The sequence below is a fragment of the Castor canadensis genome, chromosome 3, assembly GCF_047511655.1.
Source record: "Castor canadensis chromosome 3, mCasCan1.hap1v2, whole genome shotgun sequence".
NCBI classification, from domain to species: Eukaryota; Metazoa; Chordata; class Mammalia; order Rodentia; family Castoridae; genus Castor; species Castor canadensis.
In genome coordinates, this window is record NC_133388.1 from 102,839,670 (window position 1) to 102,843,458 (window position 3,789).

Below are 3,789 nucleotides of genomic sequence, written 5' to 3' on the forward strand. Positions count from 1 at the left end.
AGTCAGTTTCATTATCTGAGCAAAGTCCTTTATGGAAAATAGAGACGACAGAGATAATCATCTTAAGTGATTTTTGAAGTCTGAAAGGAGACCTTACCTACTAATGTGTAAGTAAATATATAAATGCACCTAGCTCCCTCAACTATGCCCACAAACACTTCACCCACCTCCATGCTTGTAAGCAAAGTCTGGATTGGCAACATCCATCTGAGATGCTGTCGTTGACTTGCCTTATTTGCAACTGGAGTCCTCACTTAGACATGACATGTTTTGCGCCTCACTTGGGGACAGCCTCCCTTTGATCACCTCACTGCCTGGCACAATGTTCAAAGAATGTTCATTGAATGAAATTGGAAGCCTTTTGATTTTAATCTTACAGACCTCTAACCAATTAGTATTTCTTGAACACAACTATACTCTGAACACCATGCTAGTCCTAAGTCTGAGACCTCACCACCTAAGGGTTGGGATAGGCAGGAATCCACTGGTTCACAGTGCTTTGATTAATATAGCATTAATCGTCATCATTAGTGATGACAATTTTCTGGAAAGTGAGAGAAGTCTCACAGAAGGGACCTGGCCATTAGAGCCTCTCTTGGGTGGGATGAGCCACACTAGAAATCCACATCACAAGGTCACCAAGGGCTGTCAGGACAGGGATGCAGGCAAAAGGTAGTGTCTAGGGGAAGCTTGTGGAGGGCCAGCCTTGGGCATCCAGACTTGTCCTATGGAAGTAATGGAAGCCACGGAATAATTCTAAACTAAGTAACATGATTGTCTATGTAGTGAATGAAAATCCAACCTGGAAGGATTGTAAGAGAGAAATTTTCTTCTTATTTGAAAAGGCACTAGAACAAAGCTGCTTTATTCTTAAATTAGTTTTCTTGGGTACCCTACCAGCATCTGCTGACACACAGAGGCAGCTCACTGCCCAACCAGAGACTCATGGCACCTGGTAAAGAGAAGCTGCTGAGGCCAAGGTGCTACTCAGTATATGTGAGGAAACCATGTCCTCTAGGGATATGTGACCTGTTCCTTCCAGACAAGGGAGGGAGCTGAGGAGCAAGAGAACCCATCTTGTCCACACTGCCATGCTGCATCCTCCTAAGGAATCTGGCTCCTCCAACAATGGTGAGGTTTGTAGAGGGCTGGCAGTACCAGTGGCAGCAACAGGGCGCCTGTGCCAAGCAGTGCTGCCCTGCAGTGAAGCCAGAGACAGCAGCCTGCAGGATGCTGGACAATACTGGGAAGGAAAAGGAGGGAATTCTCTACCTTGAGCCACAGTCTGGCAGCAGACCACTGAACCCTGGGTGTCTCGACAGGACTCAAGATAGAAAAAAAATTCTTGGAAGCTGACAAGGCACACGTGAAAACAAAAGATTCTATCTGGTCGGAAATAGGACAAAATGAAAGAAATTTGTTTTCTTTTAGGAGATAAAATAAGCAACAGACCACTGAACTCAGGTCAGGAGAGCACAGCAGCTGCCCCAGAAGTGATGGGGACAGAGAAGGAAGTATGTTGGAGCCAGGTACAAAGGAGAAACTATTTTGAGGAAAATCATCTGAAATCCAGTATGGCTCCTTTCTGGATAGAAGTTGGCATTGGTGTGAATAAAACAACCAGATCCATTATGAGAAGTACCCACGGCAAGGCTGGGTCAGGATTCCTATGGGAGGCAAGAGGTGCCCTGACCCAGGCACACTGGCCATCTTCCCAAACTGGGTTCCCCAAGCCAGCACGCTTGCCAAGTCTGCATCCACTTTGTGCTGTGCAGAGCTAGCTCTGGAGGTGAACCCCACCCCCAAAGAAGAGAACCTTAGGTAGAAGTGCAGCCATGCTCAAGGCACCTGAGACTCTCATTGCTCAGGGAAGCCCAGTGGCTGCAGGGCCATTATATTTGAACAAATCAACTTTGGGCTGTAGGATTTTCCATAGACTTTTGAGTGACTGCACATAGAAAATCACATTTGCCAGCAGTAATTCATGAATGTTTTTCTTTTTTTAAATTGCATCAGAGTCTGGCTATGTTGCCCAGGCTGATCTGGAACTCAAGATCTTTCTGCCTCCTGAGTGTCTGGGATTATAGACTTGTACCATGAGGCCCAGCTCTCCTGAATGCCTCTTGAACTTACTTACCTAAAGAGCTCAAGAACATAATTGTGTGTAGAGTTTTGTAGCCCCCCATCTGGCTTGTGTCTAGGTAGTTTCAGAAATGAAACCTCACCGGCCACATCCTTTCCATCTCATTCTACATGGATCTCCCCTACAGATGTCCAGAGGGCATTCCAACAGGGTCCATTAACACTGAACATTTCATTATTTGCTTTCTTGGCAGATTTTGCCCCAAAATGCTAAGCCATCTGTATTAGTCAGCTTTCCATCCCCATAACAAAATACTGGACAGGCTGCTTAAGAAGTAAAGAGAGGTTTATTTTGACTTATAGTTCTAAAAGTTCAAATCCAAGATTGGGCAGTCCCATGAGTTTGGGCCTCTGGTGAAGGCAGCACATCATGGCACAAGCATGTGTCAGAGGGAAGGGTCAGATCTCAATTCAGGAAGGAGAAAGAGAGAGAGAGAGAGAAATTGGCCAGGGTCCCACCATCTCCTTTGAGGGCACATCACCCCCAGTGACCTAGAGACCTCCCACTAGGCTCCCACTGTGGACCTAGAAGGTCCACAGCAGTTCCTAGTACTACTACCTTTGGGAGTGAGCCCTTGCTTACAGTCTTTTAGAGGATACTCATTCAAGCCATAAGACCATCTTCATGCCAACAGAGATAGTCTAACTTTAATATCAACAACTTTAACTATGAAACCTAATAAAGAATGCACAGTATTGCCACACGTGGCTCACATCTGTAATCCCAGCTACTTGGGAGATAGAGATTGGATGGATCACAGTTTGAGGCCAGCCTCAAGCAAGACCTCATCTCGAACAATAAAAGTTTGACAAAGTGGTGGGTGCCTGTCATTCCACCTATGAGGGAACCAAAAGTAGGAAGACTGAGATCCAGCCTGGCTCTGGCAAAAACTCAAGACTCCATCTCAAAAATAGCCAAAAAAACCAAAAAAAAAAAAAAAAGGGCAGGCAATGTGGCTCAAATGGCAGAGCACCTGCCTAGCAAGCATAAGTTTCTGAGTTCAAATCTCAATAGCACAAAAACAAACAACAAAAGCACAGTATGACATATCTTATACCACTGGACTTATGTAGTTGTCACATGAGCAAATGATTTAGGTCAGAGCAGATATCCATGCCAATCCTGGCAAAGGACACAGGTGTCTTGACAAATGGTCATTTGAATCTGCTGGTAACAGGTAAGAGAGCTTGTAATGGTAAAAGAGCTGGAGACCTGACTTGCCACTAATTAGAAATGCATGCATCAGGCAATTAAAAAAATAATATATAACAGTTCTATTGGGATATAATTTATATACCATACAATTCACCCACTTACAGTGCAAACTGAATATTTTTTAGTGTACTCATGGAATTGTGAAATCAGCGCTATGATTCCTTTTTGAATAGTTCATCATCTTCAAAGAAATCCTGTACCATTAACAGTCACTCCTGATTTGTGACCAGCCACCCCAGGCCCAGGCAACCACTAATCTTTATGTCTTTGTAGATTACAGGCAAACTTTTAATATGTTTGAGCCTCAGCTTCCCCATACATGGAAGGAAAGGTACTGGGACATGTGGATGTCAGTGGAACCCTCTGAAGCCTCTGTCTTCTTAACACACTTAAAGCTCACAGCCATGTAATAAGGGATTTTTCACGTGACC